The sequence below is a fragment of the Cavia porcellus genome, unplaced genomic scaffold (genome assembly GCF_034190915.1).
Source record: "Cavia porcellus strain 051 isolate PalLab524CR breed Dunkin Hartley unplaced genomic scaffold, mCavPor4.1 scaffold_61, whole genome shotgun sequence".
NCBI lineage: Eukaryota > Metazoa > Chordata > Mammalia > Rodentia > Caviidae > Cavia > Cavia porcellus.
Window position 1 is genome coordinate 1,612,735 of NW_026947544.1, and position 14,985 is coordinate 1,627,719.

General features: G+C 47.3%; 1 protein-coding gene across 7 annotated transcripts in view; it reads left to right on the top strand.

Annotated features, from left to right (window-relative positions):
- Nucleotides 1-5,654: 5,654 nt before the first annotated feature.
- The window catches only part of LOC134470265 (F-box-like/WD repeat-containing protein TBL1X), a 221,116-nt gene continuing 211,785 nt past the window's right edge, over nt 5,655-14,985 (top strand). For 4 of the 7 annotated variants that reach the window (XM_063244470.1, XM_063244476.1, XM_063244468.1 and 1 more), the window contains exon 1: nt 7,037-7,179. The gene's annotated coding sequence lies outside the window, so the exon portion shown is untranslated. Of the gene's footprint in view, nt 5,814-7,036; nt 7,180-14,985 lie in introns of those variants that run through there. The other 3 variants (XM_063244472.1, XM_063244469.1, XM_063244477.1) reach the window with 1 other exon arrangement.

The window sequence follows — 14,985 nt, forward strand, 5'->3', positions numbered from 1 at the left end:
TATGATATATAGTACATATGGACTCCTGTTTTTTTAAATGCTTGCAAAAATAAAATAAACTTCTGACTTTCCTTGTCCACTTTCTTCTATGGTTACTTTTTCTAATCTACCTCAGCCCGGCACTAGAAGAGGTGCCTGCTTCTGGCTCCTGGGTGAGGTGCCGGCCACTCAGGACGTGCCCTAGGGTCACAACAGAGAGGCCAAGGCCTGGTCTCATGGTCTGTGGCTCTCCCTGAGCCAGGGCGAGCCACAACCTCCAAAAATGCAGCACTTAGTGTACTGACAGCTGAAGATCACACGAAGTGCACACTGCACACTGCCCTTTGGACCAGGCCACCTGGCCATGCAGCTGTAGAACCAACCCAACAGCAGCGGGAAGCCAAATTTCTGCAAGGGTCCTGCTGCCTTGGGCTGGGGCCTGGCTTCAGTGAAGACTGACTTGCTATGAGTTCCTTCCCTGAAGAAACCTGCAGCAACTGATGAGAAGAGGTTCTGCACTTTACAAGTCCCTTCTAAGTAAAATGTTGGTAAGCGACGTGATGACCCCAGTTCCCCACAAAATACCCCCACCTCTGTGCTGGCAGCCTCAAGATTTGGGCAAGCCTGGTCTCTTCCATTGTCTGACAGCATAACGTGTCACAGAGTGATGTGGGACGTGCCTTTGGAAAGCAAGTGGGTTTTTGAAAAAAAGAAAGTGAGTGTGCTTGCATTTTACTGAATGAATTACCAACAGGGCAATTTCAAAAAGAAAGTGGAATAACAATCTTTTATAATAATATCCACTCAGCAATACAAATGTAGAAAAATAGATAAATCCCTGTGAGATTATTAACTACCCTCCCTCCTCACTCACATACAATTATACACTTATTCCTACCATTCATCACTCTCAGCTTTTATTAAACAGCTGGCGTCTGAAAAGATTATGTGTTTTAAGAAGCTAGAGCTGGGTTTTATCATTTTGCCCCCCCCCCACGCACAGATATACATGGAATGCTCTCAGTGTTTGTTTGATTATAATTAAATTCACATTACTAAAAGGATTTTTGTTTTCAGTTTGTTTATTTTTGCAAGAGGAGCCTCTGCAATGCTATTTGAAGAATGACTTTGAATCATTGCTTGGGACGTGATAACTACCTTAAAGGAAAACCTTTCAGCTCCATTAGGAAATTATAACTAATGTACTATGAACAGAACGCTGGGTCATATGTTTCCAACAAATCTCAGGCCTCGACGACTTTGTTATGTGTACCCTAATAACATTTTTTTCATTATTTTTTTGGAGCATGGATGTGGTGCTGGAGTTTGAACCCAGGGCCTTACATATGCTAATCACATGCTCTATTCCTGAGCTCGCCTTCAGCCCATTGCTTGCTTGCTTCTTATTTTTTTACTTTTCATCCATTCATTTATGGTATTTAGAGACAGGGTCTCTCATAACTTAGGCTGGCCTTGAACTCAAGACCATCCTGTCTCAGCATATTATAGCTCCATTCCTGCATATTTGTGTAATTTCAGATACACAAAGTTCTGGCAGTTTTTTTTTTTTTTTCTTTTTTTTTTTTTTAATGCCAAATGAACTGATGATTGAAAGAATCTAAAATATTCAACCTGAACAATGTTCAAGTCTGGGCAGAAGAATCTCTTGGAGAAAAGCCCTTTGTCTCATCCTCATGTACAGTCTCCCTCAGTAATACATCTAGCATAGAAGGGATGTGCATAAGTTTCCATATGTATGCTTTTGAGCTAAATTAATTTTACAGGAAATATCGAATGCAATTTCCTCCTGGAAGTGAGAAGGTGTCAGAGCAGGAATGCTGAGGGCAGGTGTAGGTGCTTTCCAGCCCCAGGAGCCAGGCACAGGGAGGCTGAGACCAGGCTCCTCCCACTTCTTTGTCCTGTGCTGTTGAAGAGGGAGGGATACCTGCCCACACCGGGGAAGGCAGTGATTAACCAGATGACTAGGCACTCTGTGGCCCTGTCCATTAAAACATGAAAATAGCCAGGTCAGATGGTTTGGGCCTGTAATACTAGCACTCTGGGAGGCTGAGGCAGGAGAATCACAACTTTCAGCTCAGCCTGGGCAATTTAGCCACTTAGATCCTGTCTCAAAATTTAAAAAATGTAAAATGAGCTGTCAAAGTAGCTCAGTGTGAAAGCTCTAGGTTCAATTCTCAATACTGAAAAAAAACCCCATAAAACCCCAGAATTGACCACAGAATTGTCAGATAGTAAATGTTATTTCAAGCCACTGAGTATGTTGTGGCAGCAATAGGGAAGAAATCACTCCCTGAAGTCTCTGAGTTCCCCAGTCCCTTGCAGGGAGACTGTGCCACTGTGACAGCCATAATGGCCACCTTGCTTTCTGCAAAGCGAGTAGAAACAGGATCATTTCTCCCCAACTCCTGCGTATGTTACTATGACTGTCAGTGACACAGTGCTGGCCGATGTTTAGGGAACTGTAAAACTGTACTAGATTAAAAATATACATCTATAAAGTTCTTTTGATCCAGTATTTTCCCTAGTGCTTTAGTTACTCCTTTGTCAGCAGCATCAGCTCCTCTCAAGCCCATTTCATTTGGTCCCATATTATCAGGGACCTCAACCCTCTCCTCCCACACACTGAGCATGTCCACAAAACCTTCCAGAGCCCTGCAGTGTCACCTGCTAGGATCCGGCCAATACTGGTGTCTTTATCATTTCCTTCCTTTCTATTAAACATATTTTAAAGTAGTCCTTCATTAATTCATTCTGAAATCAATATGCATGCACACAAACTTTCCTAGGAAGAAGTTCAGAAGTCATTTTTCCTAGAACAAGATCAGCAAACTCTTGGAACAGTACAAAGTAGAAATACAAAAGTTAGTTGCCTCTCGGTGTCCCCAGGCATCGACTCTGGGAGACCCGGACTGGTTGGCCCTGGACCACTGTTTTCTGATCTCCATCCTAGAAAGAAAGCTCCCTGGGGCAGAGAAGGGTGCTTCTCTGTGAACTAATCCTCCCCCATATCCTAGAACACACACTATATGTGGCAGGGCAAAGCCAGGTCACAGAGGCAGGGCAAGGTCTTGTTTTTACCTAACATTATGATCTTTCATGCACCGTAAAGTTTTGGCATTCACTTTGTGTTTTAGGATGTGGCATTACGCAGGTTTGTGATGCACACAGCCATGGGTTTTATCCCCAGCACTATACATGCATACAGAGAACATTGTATTATTTATCTTGATGACTGTGTTGTTGATTTCCCCTAAACTTGTAGAGAGTGCTTACCACTGCCTTTTAGAATAATTTCAGACTTCGTTTTGACTTTTCTGCTTGCACCTTTGGCTCTCTTTGTATTATCTTATCATTCTTTTGATTGATATAATAGTAATATCACATAATACCTGGAGAAAGCCAATGCTTCTCTCTAAAGAGGGTGACACCCATGTAAACTTTGTCAGTTGGTAAAAATAGAGCAATAAGGTGGTAAGCATTAAGATGTTAATTTAACAAACAGATTCTGGAAATTTGGGTCCCTTCTTGGAGGAGCAGGGCTTTTTTAACGGGTCAGAAGCAAATGGTCCCCATATCTAGAAATCTTTGAAAATCAGATGGACCTGCAGGAAATTAAATAATAAATCCAACAAAAATTGGGCATTAAATTTCATGAGAAGTTTAACCTCTATTCCCACTATTCTTTTTTAAAATCTGATATGCTGTCTTTGAAGAATTTTAAAAATCTTTTTGACAGGATCTTACTATGTTGCCTGGCCTGGCTTTGTATTCCCAGGCTCAAGTGAGAGTTTGCTGTAAATATTTTCCAAATAGTAGTTCAAACTACAGGTGTGTAGTTTGAACACAAAACATGGCTATTTTTAAAAATAGTTTTAGATTTACAGAGCAACTGAGTATATCTTACAGACTTCCCCCACCCCCAGCTTCTGGTATTATTAACATATTGTTAGTATGGTACAGCATTACAACTAGGTATTAGCAACTTAAGGTTGAATGCTCACATTAGGATTCACTCTTTGTGTTGTACATATTATTATTACTTTGCTGTATCTAGGATTGAAGTCAGGGCTTTCATAGTAAGTGATATCTCCAGCCTATTTTTTGTGTTGCTTTAATATATATATATATATATATATATATATATTTTTTTTTTTTTTTTTTTTTTTTTTTTTTTTGAGATAGGCTGGCTTTGAACTTGTGACCTTCTGCCTTAGCCTGCCACAGAGCTTGGACTGCAAGTCTGTGGGATCATGCTGGGCTTCTTTTGGATTTTTGAGAAGGATCTTGCTATGTTGCCCAGGTTGGTCTTAAACTGGTGAGTTTAGGTAACCCTCCTGCCTCAGCCTCCATAGCGCTGGAATTACCTAGCTGGGGTGCCACCACACCCAGCTATTCTGTAATACCACTACAGTACAGGAATTTCATCACCCTAACACTTTCCTGTGCTTAAGCAGTTCATTTCTCTCTTTCCTGGCAACCACTGATCTTTTTCATTGTTACAATTTTGTTTCTCCCAGAATGCATCACCATGAAGGCTCCTACTGCTTTTGAATTCGATTTTGAGCACTGCTTTTGGGGACTGCTAAGGGTGCTTGTCACAAGCAGATCCTTCCTTCCTCCAGCTTGGAACATTACCTACACACATGCACACGCACATGCACGTATAAGCACACACAGAGGTACACATGCAGGCACACCTACTGCAGTGAGTATTGTGAAAACCGTTGCTCTCTTTCTTTCATTTTTTATTTAAAGAGAAAACAAAACAAAGCAGTAAAAGGGTACAAGTAATATAGAATTTCAAGAAAAAAAATATACAGTAAGGAATCATTAGTTGTCATCTTAGAAACAGTTGTCCAAATTACAAAATTAAAGCATACAAAGTGGTTGTTATTCTATCTGTCCTCCACTCCTCAGAACGCGCTCCTTCCTGTTCTAATATCCTGGCTTTCTTTCTCCTACAGGACTTCACCTCTGAGAAACTAACACCATGAAATACAGTGGTGTAATTTATCACCCACATACCACTCAGCCACGAACAGGATTTTTGGTGATTTTATGATACAGGGGAGAATCCCCTTGGGGAGGAATTCTATGGTCTTCGATAAAAGCCTTAACTTTCTATAGGCCAGACCACCGTTAGGATTTGGGGACCAGCACCAAACAGGCAAGATGGATTCGAAGTTTTCCTTGCAGGCAGTGCTTGGAAACCGGGTCACCCTGACCCTGCTTCCAGAGCGAGCCCATCCATCGCTTTCCTCAGCCAGCCTTCGGTGTCTGATATCTGTCAAATCACAGACAGGTACAGACAGGCTTCCTAACAAGTTCAGGTTGGAATTTCCAAGCGGCTGCTGACGAGCACAGCGGCTGGTTTTGTCATGCGCGACTACTCGGGAGTGTGCGGTAGCCTAGGGCAGAGTCCCCTTAAGGCCCTGAGCCACAAAGAAGTCAACTTGTTATTTACTTTCCAAATCTGAATGACTGAGCAAGGCGAAAAGAGAATCAACCAACCACAATGTGACCCTACAAGCGGAAAAAACGCCGCGCTCCCACCAGTAGGCGCTGGGGGAGGGGAAGCACGTGTAACTAGGGCCCGATTGCATCATGAGCCTGTTCGGGTTTTCTATTGCACTCTTCATTTGTCGATTGCATGTAATACCTCAGCTTAAGCTTGCATAAGCCCAGGGAGCCCCGGAGCACCAGAAGGCAGGCTCACGGAACGGGCCTATCAAGTCCTTCTGGGGCTTCTCGAATGACAACTGATACTTAATAAGACACAATGTGTTCTGCTGATTCACAATTATGGAGACTGTGTAAGTGTGTATTTTTTCTTGATGTGCTCTAATAATGGTGTAGCAACAATCTTTGACATCAATGAGGTTTTACAGCAATATTTTTCAGGATAGTTTTTTTTTTGTCCGCCTTTTTGATGGGGAGGATCGGGCCCCTTAAAAACTAACCGCGGGTCCCTCCCCTTCTCCCGCCAACGAGTAGAACAACAAATGGTCTAGTGTTCTTGGCTGGAGCAAGTAAGGATAGAGTTTAAATTGCCCAGTGTCCTGGGCTACCAGTACTGCGCTCCTTAGATACCAAAGGGAGGGGTAAATTTATGGAAAAAATACCCAACGAGGTAGACACCAAAGGTGCTGGGGAGGGGAAGAGAGTGTGTGTTGAGCTGAATGAAGGCGGGGAGGGGGGCAGCTGTCCCCCACCGGAGCGGAGGCCGGAGCGTGGGGTCTCGGGAATCCCAGGGCTGGCCCTACAAGCCCGTGCAGCGTTGAAACACTGCCAAGCTCCGCGGTCGGAGGCCTGGGAGAGGGACTGAGGGTGTGTGGATCCTACAGCCTGGGATCCCCAACTGGCTCCTCCTGAGGTCTTACCTCCTTGGGGTCCACCCGTATGTTTCTTGGCCGCTCCGCCACCCCGTGTTTCTGGCTGTCGCAAAGGTCGAGGCTCAGAATGAGCCCCCACTTTGGGGGGTGGGTTAAGGACTCTCGGGGCGTCTGTAAACCGCCACTTTTGTGGGAGATGCACGCTGGGGGCAGAATGTAAGGGCTCACTCGGTGCTTTGAGTGGCTGCTTGTTTAAAGTGGGGGAGGGTAACACTTTGGAAACGCTTTACCCTTCCCCCCCCACTGTACTCTAGAAACCACAGAAGGGGCCTGGGTCCCCTTCTCCAGAAGAGTGCACCAGCGGAGTCTGGCGCGCGCGCACACACACCCACCCACCTACCCACCTCCGGCCTAAGCTTGGGATGGGGAATTCTGTACACACACATACACACAGTCCCCCAGCCCCGACCGGGTCTACGCTGCATCGGGGAAGAGCTGCATGGCAGGGACGCGGCCCCCACCAGGGCGTAGAGAACCGGGACCCGGGCGCTGGGAGGGGGGATCCCCGGGTCGGGGTCTGCGCGTCGGCGGCTGCTGCTTTCCCGAGATCACCACTGCCCACGCGGCCGCCCCGCCCCCCGCTATCCCCTGCGCTCCGGAGCTCGGCGCCGCCAGCGCCCCCCCCCCCCCCCCGCGCCTCGCCGCTGCCGCCGCCGCGCGCCCGGCAGCCATTCGGCTCGGAAACTTTGCAGCGCCCGCGCCCTCTCGGGACTCGGCGGCGGCGGCTCCGGGGCGCGGAGCCCTCGGCGGCCGCACTCGGCCCAGGCTCGGTGGTGGCGGCGCCGGCGTGAGTGCGGGCGCGGTGGGTGGCGGGGCGCAAACTTCTCGCTCGCTCCGAGGGGCGACGGCGGCCACCGCTCCGGGCCGCTCCCCGAGGATCCCCTGGGCGTCGGGGCGGGGGTGTGCGCGCTCCCCCGAGCCCAACAACACCCCGGACGGCCGCTCCCCAAAGTGTCGCCGCGTCGGGGTGCGAGGAGGACGAAGGAAGCACTTTTGTTTTGGGGACCGGTTGGGGGGAGGGCGCCCGGCAAGTTTGGGGAGGCGCTGGGTTCCTTCCCAGGAGCCCTTTTGCCGTTCCGGGGCCAGTTGGGCAGCCTGTGCCGACCGGAGCCGGGGCAGAAGGTGGCGGGATCCCCATGGGGGAGGGGAGCCCATTCATCCCCGTAGGGTGCAGGACCCGCGTCTGCCGGGTTTCCCAGGCTCAGGCAAGCGCGGAAACTGTCAAGCAAGTCGGGACCCCTTCCCTGCCCCCACCCGGGGCCCCGGGTCTCACTCAGCAGGGGACGCCCAGGAGGGGGAGGCGCCCCTAGTCGGACGGGGTGGGGTTGCGACCTGGGGAGTTAGGGCGCTGACCTGATGCTCTGGGCTGGGGTGGGGCACCCTGAAACCCGTCGTCCCCGTCCTGTTTCTCAGTGTGTGTTGGGGGGCGGGGTTCCCCGACGCTGGACACGTTGGGTGCGTGCGCCGCAGAAGGGAATTGGGTATCGCGGGCGCCTGGGGTTTGGGCGCTGACAACTTTGGGTGGCTGCAGGGTCGCCAGCCCGGGTTAGGGCCGGGATTCACGTGCGTCGGGGGTGAGCGGTCAGGCCCGGGGTCCACGCTGGCTTCTGCAGCGGCCTGGAGCCAACTGCGGTGGAAATTCCGCGAAGTTAGGGTCCCCGCGTGTCTCCTACAGTTGCAAGTGGTGCTGTGCAAATCCTAAGAAAACCCACTTCGCCCCACTCCCACTTGGGCTGCTGGTGTATGGGCGCTGGGACCTGACTTCTGTGGATTTCCTGGCGATGCCAGGTCCCCGGACTACCGAAATGAGAGGTGTGGGTCTAGAGTCTCAAAGGTCCTTGATAATTTTAGGAAACTTTAGGAGGCATGCTGGAAGAGACACTATTAGGAAAAAGTAAAAGAGAACGTTGAATATGGTACAGTTAAGTGACTAAGACGAAGGCTTTTATTTTAAAGGGGTTTTGTGGCTTGGATGTGCTGCAAGGTTTGGTGGGAAACCACCCAACTTGGTAATTAACGAGAGCATCAAAGTGTGAGTCACCTGGACCACTTGTTAAAATGTCATACTAAGGCGATTCTAGGCCTTAATCAGAGGTGCACACCTGTGGGAGCCTGAAAGGAGAGTTGGGATGTCCTACTGCCCGCTGGCCCAGACCCCATACTGGGCATGTGGCTGCCTTACTGGGCAGAGAGAAGTTTGTTTTGCCTGTACCATCAAACAGTGGAGGGTTTGGTGGAGGGATCCCTCTACTGTGGACCTGCTCAGAAGTGAAGCTTTCCAAATATGGAGTTTTCCCATTGGTGACACTAGTGTCACTCATTCTACACTACAGCGTCTCAGTAAGAAGATACTTTCCCTCTTTATAGCGGGTTGGCACATATTCACTGGACAGTGCTGGGCACCAAGTCCTGGGGGAGGTGCCAGGGGAGTGGGGTTCCCAAGGCAAAGTGAGCTGCCTTGAAAGAGGGGACTCGGGGCCATACATGGCTGTAGACCACAGATGGCTGGCTCACCAACAGGAGAGTGTGCCCCCAATCTTAGGTGACGGTGTGCCCCCAGTTCTTAGGTGCTGGGTCTTCTTGCGGTTGTGTCCAGCTGGGGTTGGTCCAGGAATTGTGATGGTCCCTCCTCCAGATTTCACGCACTAGTCAGTGGATGCTCCAAGCCTTTGGCTTGGTACTGCTACCGAGAGTGTAGGTTGACCCCCCTATCCAGACACTGTTCTGTGTGCTGTGAGGGCCTGAAGTCTTGGAACATTCCAAATCCCGCTTGTGGCCAGCAGAGTCTCCATAGCTGCACATGCATTGTGGCCTCGTGAGTGGTGAGGAGGGTTTCTCCTCGCTCTGTGGTCTCCTTGCTCTGTGACCAGAGGCTGTCTTTGATATAACTGGTAAATGTTGATGCTCAGTGAATCAGATGTGACCCACCTTCACAACCTTCAGCTGTCTGACCTTGAACTTGTGAGTTTTTCTGAACCTCATCTCATATAAAAATAAAAAAGAGAACTTGTCTAATGGTGCTTATTAAAGTTAGTTGAGATGGGACATTGTTGTGTGCACTTCCAAAGAATGCTGCCCTTTCCCCCCTCTATATGCCCCAGGCTGTGCCACACTGGCGGGACAGTGCTCCGGGCTTTCAGTCTGTGATGTTAAGTAACACCAATCAGATGCAGGAGCTTCCATACGGCATGGTATCTCTTCCATGAGAAACCTAAAATACAAATGGAGAGCAAAGTAAAAGGGAATTGGAAGTAAGGAGCTAGACCTTGTGCAGATGGGAAGGGCATCAAAAGATGGATGAGGAGTGAAAGCCAGGGGAAGTGGGAGTAAAAGAAAAAATTAAGATGTGTGATGCACCAGTACCAGTGTCTGTGGTGAATGTGATGTGCTGCCAACATCTACTGATCAGAAGTAAAAACTGCAGGAAAAAAAGGCGGCAGATGTGTAGGGAAAAGTGAAAGCCATAGCTTTCTGCGGGAGAAAGGACGGGAAGAGCCCATAAATTTTCCTGTAGGTAAACTGTATGATTCAGAACAGGCTTGCAGTTGTTTTTTGTGTTACTATGTGGGGGAAAGAAAAAGAACTCCTATGTCTGCAGTGCCAGCCCATGCATTACCCTTGGCCGCTGTCTCCTGAGATGGCCTATTCGCTAAATGTACCATGGTCGTGGCATGGCAGTGACTTTATGTCTGGCAGAGTCCTGTAACCTGTGCTGAGTAGCCTGCAGAGCTGTTTGTGTTTGTGAGCTCTGTTTTTGGTGAGAAGACTTTCATTTGGATGTGGGAGTTGATGTCAACTGTACTTCGGGATAAAGTGAGTGTTTACTTGCATGTGCTTGGACTGTTGCTTTCCCCATGATTCAAAGAAGCAATCTTTTGGTAAACATTGATAACTTGTGTACTGTACTTTACAGTGAAAATAGATTAAGACATGTTGGGCTGTTGGGTGCCTCAAAGTATTTCTTGCGAGTGTAACGTTACTAGGTTCAGGAGCCTGGAAAACCAGCACAAACAATGCTCACAGCAAAATTCACAGTGTTTATTCTTGATCAAGGTGTCTGCCTCGGATTCTTGTTATTTTTTTCTAAGCTTGGTAGAGGTAGCTGGAATGCTTCAAAGAAAACACACAAGTCTGCCTGCTCCCCTTAAGCTTGGAGCCTACATTATGACCCCAGTTCATCACCAATCCCCATCTGGAAGGGAGGAGCCCCCCCCCCCCCAGCCCTTCAGAAGGAGGTTGGAGACTTCAGGGCGGAGAATCAGATCTCGGACACTACCTGTGTTGGAGCAAGACTGGAAGGGCACTTGGCCCCTTTCAGATTGGCAGGTTCATTATTGTAGCCCACTTTATTGTTTTTGCAGGATCTAGGCACCTTGTGGAAATCTGTGCAAAAGCCAGCTGCCTGTACGTGGCGTCCTTCATCCTCCTAAATCAGTAATAGCAGATAGTGACACCGTTTTAGATCACTTTAAGAACTGGATCAGAGCCCAGTTCCCTTGACCTGGGCTACCCATTTGCAGTGCTGTGTGGGTGATTCTCAGTAGTAACTGGTTCACTAGGTGCCTTCTGCCAACCGTGTTCTTTGGACATCCATTTGAAGACAAGAAGTCAAGGTGAGGGGGCTGTCTGCCTCCATGGTCACATGATGTGAAAATCTGTACCTAATGTCAGGGGCCATAAAAATCCAGGTAGTTTTGTAGTTACAGACAATAGATACATGTGCAAAACAGCAAAAGAGGGAACTGGTGTTCCCACCATGTGGTTTATTTGGGGAGTAGATGTGGATTAAACCCCAGGCATTGCCGTGAATTCTTTTTCCAGCAGAATCTCAGGCTGTTTGACAGTGGTGGGGTGGGGGGATGAGGTTGAACTTGGGACCCAGAGCACGCCATGCAAATGCTGTACCACTGAGCCCCAGGGTTTTTACCAGACCATTTTCATCTAAAGCAATGTTGATACCAATTGAATGTTGATTAAAAATTCAAAAATCCAAAGTTAGAAACTTGCAAATGGCAGTTGCTAGTTTTTGACAGCCTGGGAGACTGGTTTAGTTTAGTTCCTAGTTTTATTATGAAAAAACTACCTTAGAGTTTTGTTTCTAAGCTGCACTGCTGACCCTGTGACAGTTTCTACCATTTCCACTGATCTGTATCATAGTACTTAAAAAAACAGTCTTGCCACAAGAAGCAACCTTTGAACTCTGCAATTGATGAAAATAAAGTTAATAATCTTACATGTCCAGTGAGGATGATAATTATTGCCAAGACCAGAGGGAGACCAAGGGGAAAAGTCTGTGGAGTCAGGGTTGCCTGGTACATTTCATGGAGCCCATTGATAAGTTTCACATGCTGGTAGTACCTGTGCTCTTCAGATTTGGGGAGTAAGAGGGCATGCAAATGACTGTGTCACACCTTATTTCCAGGCCAGTCACCCCAATGAGTTTGTACCCTCAGACAGTTGCCCAGTGAGATTTGTTTCATGGATTTCCACCAAAGATATATTTCAGCCATCATAGTTATCATTGGAGTGGTTTTTTGCTGTTGTTTGCATTTCACATTAGCTTTTTTTTTTTTTTTTTTAATGAGAAAAGTGTCATTTTATGTAGTATGCTACCTAACTAGTGTGTCCATCAACACAAACATGACCCTCACAATGCAGGCTACCATGTGGGCTGCAGAGCTATAGGTCTTTTGCTGGAGCTGGTTTGCTGAGTATGGTCAAAGATTTAGTTTTCACAGAACTGTAAATGTCAGACTCAAATCACTCTGGAATTTTTTGAAAACCAAGTTTGTGCATTTGCTTAACGTGAGAGGATTGGTATATAACCTCTGTGTGCGTGCGTGTGCGCTGTTTGTGTCTTTTTTCCCCTCCATGAATATTGACTTTGCAGCCTAACTTTCTATCTAAATGAGGCTCAGATTTGTGCCATGCAAAGTCTGCCAGAGTGATCCCTGCAGTTTTCTAAACACTGTAAGGATCACTGCAGGCATTCCTGTGTCCTTGGGAAAACTGATATTTATCTTTGCTTTCAAACATTGCTTCTCCCCCTCTGTTACTATTCAGAGGGCATCTGGGCAAAGAGAGAGAGGAAACAGGAAGTGGGTTTTTTTTTTTTTTTTTTAACTACCTGGATTTGCAGCTGTCTCAGCTGGCTAGAGGTCAACACTTTTAAATTTCTATAACATTGGTTGTAATGAAGTGTAAAGGGGTTGAATGGAGAATGTTTGCCCAGCCCCCTGGAAGAGGCAGGAGAAATCCTATGCAGTATGTTTTCACCTGGAGTCCCAGGCAATCATGATTTATATTGGAAGCAGGTCAACAGGATAGCACCCAAGGACTCTCAGCTCTGGACCTCTGTTGGCTTTGTGCTTAAGGGACAGCACTGATAATTATGCATTTGATGGCTGGCCAGAAGACAGGCTACAATATGTCACGTGTATCTCTCAGAAAGAGCCCTTTTTGGAAGCCTGCAGCTGGAGGTCTTTAATTTCCTAAGGTTTAATTTCCTAACTGCACAGGTCTCAGGCTCAAACTGTGCTGTTTGTGGACATTTGAGACAGAGGTGTACGTAGCAAGAATAGAAGAGAACTGCAAGGCTAGGTGGGAAAAGTGGCTGGGATACTAACTCAGGAAATAATAACCTTGGAGAGAGAATTAGAAACGCATGTGTAACAGTGTTGAAGTCCTGTTTTCGTAATTTATCACCAGGAGGGTGCTTACTTCTCTTTAGAAGATGGGACTATTAAAAATTACTTGTCTTTATTTTTCCAAAAAAAATCAAATCAATTTTATTTCACATAATTATTATGTGAAGCTTTCTAATTGGAAATCTGAAGTTGGCAAAATTATGTAACCCTGCTTAATTACACTGGTGTACTCAAACTATAGAGGAAGATTAGCTCATGGAAACATTTCATTTTTATCTCGGTCAGTACAGCACATATCTTGCCAGTAGTTGGCTAGCCCTGCCCTGCACATGCCTTTTCTTCCCTCCCTTCTTTCCTCTCTGTCTTCTCTTTGACTCTTTCCTGTCTCCTCTTTTGTGTTGGGAATGAAACCTAGGAATGACCCATGCTGGACCCCGGGGGCTCACCTCTGAACTACATCCACCCCCTAGCTCCTCCACTTCCAGTTACCTTCTGTAACTTGTTAAACACTCTGGATGCTTATTTAGGAAATTTAGTTGAAACAAGAGACTGTGCTTTAATTATTTCCTTCTCCATCTCTTAAGTATAAAAAGCATAGATTGTATTAGTCTCTGTGAACTTTCTTTTCTTTATATTCTGCACCTGGTGCAGTAGAGGATCAGGTTGGGACTGTCACCTTTGCCTTTTTTTTTTGCACTGTGTGTGCTTTATGGGAAGTTTAAGCTGAATGCATGGTTTGCCATCTAAAAGTAAATGCTCACCCTTTTCTAGTGTCCTGGTGAGTTTGTTTTTCCATTCAGGGTTCTGTGTTTGGACAACAAATGTGTTCTGGCTGGGTTTCTAGTGGTCTAGTTCTGCATCAGAGTGGAATTTCTCTGTCCACACTAGGGCTGGGGCAGTGGCAAGTGTTTGGCTTTGTACAGCTGGAAGGGGTATATTGTACTCTCTTCCTCAGCAGGTCCCACCAGCAAGCTGGTGGCTACTTTATGTCTTTTGAGTTTGCTTTTTGGTAGATGCTGGCTTTGCCTTTGGGTTCCTAAGAAGCCATCAGCTTGGATGTTTGTTCTCCCCGTCCCCCTCCTTTCCCTGCCCCCTCTCCCTCTCCCTCTCTTTTTCTCTCTTGTTCTGTCTCTCTCTCTCTCTCTGTCTCTCTCTCTCTCTCTCTCTCTCTCTCTCTCTGCCTCTCTCATTCTCTCTCTCTCTCTCTCTCTCTCTCTCTCTCTCTCTCTCTCTCTCCCTCTCCCTCTCTCTCTTGCAGTCAGGGATCAGATCAAATCTTTGCCCTTTCCTGCTAGGCACATGCTGTTCTACTGAGCCACAATCCCTAGCGCCTATCTTAGAACTTTAAAAGTCTGACTTTTAAACCAAGCTGATTTCCTTAAACATCATTATTTAAGTATAAATGATATGCCTTACAGGTCACTGATTTTTAAGTGTACAATTCAGTACTTTTTAGTCAATGTACTGAGTTGCACAAATGTGATTGTAACCCTGTCACAGAACATTTCCATCCCACAATGCAATCCCGCCTGTGGGTCTGTTCCCAGCCCAAGCACCCCTTATCCCCTCTCTGTAGAGCTTCTTTTTCCGGGGATTAGCATTCTGCTTCCAAAGAGGGGCATCCTCTTGCATGATCAAGCTTTCTTCTGGGTGGTGAGACTTGGCTGACTGATCTTCCCCTGCCCCTGGTATAGCTTCCCAGAGACAGGGAGAAAGCCAAGATAACTGATGTCCTGCTTTGATCTTTGAACTTGGGAAATCGAGACAGTGGGTGTGCTGCAGGTCTTTAGTATGAACTGTGTGGGCAGTGGTTGGCCTGGCACTTGGCACATAGGAGGACATAGCTGTCGATGCCTGTGAATAGTGGAAGCAGTGCATGACGGTGGCGCTGGGCAGCCTGGGGGAGCTGAGGTGGCTGCAGGGCAGACACCCCTTCCACTTTTCGC